Below are 686 nucleotides of genomic sequence, written 5' to 3' on the forward strand. Positions count from 1 at the left end.
TCTGATATTTCACAGAGCAAATTACAGGGAATGTTACAAAGCCACACGTTTGATGTTCAGTCACTGCGGATCAGTGCGAAACCTGTGACCTTAATGTACGGGGCCACCACAACACACCTTCCAACCGCCAAAACAACCTTTGTGACAGCAAATTAAATGAACTTTTTGTGACCTTCTACCCTTTAACAAATAGTGTTTTTCCTGGGACGTTGTTTGAGCGTAAATCAACCACTGCACTTTATTAAAAATGAATGTAGCAGCAACAGAGACCAGTGGAAGGAAATACATATTGGACGGAGCTGGTTTTAGCCAGACTTGACCGTGCACTGCAATTTGGAGGAAAGTCGACAAAAACCAGCACATTCCTGAAATAATCAATCTTTTTCAATAATGCTGATAATATCATTGAAAAACACATTTTAAACACTTTCAGACCACACTTAAAACAAATCCCTTTTTATTTATTTGTGCTTAATTTGTAATTTATACCAAAATACACAAAATATATAAATATATGGCCACAAAAGAAGTTTTCTTCATCATTCTATTGCACGCCAATCCTCTCAAGCTCTTTGGTAGAAAATGATGTACAGCATATTTTAAAAACTGATTATTCTACTCCGATATCCCCCACTCAGCCACAGTCATGATTATATTGCTAGACAAAATACCCTGTTCTCTGTCCC

The sequence above is a fragment of the Genypterus blacodes genome, unplaced genomic scaffold (assembly GCF_046128005.1).
Source record: "Genypterus blacodes isolate CSIRO-AG114 ecotype Tasmania unplaced genomic scaffold, CSIRO-AGI_Gbla_v1 ptg000061l_1, whole genome shotgun sequence".
Classification (NCBI taxonomy): Eukaryota; Metazoa; Chordata; class Actinopteri; order Ophidiiformes; family Ophidiidae; genus Genypterus; species Genypterus blacodes.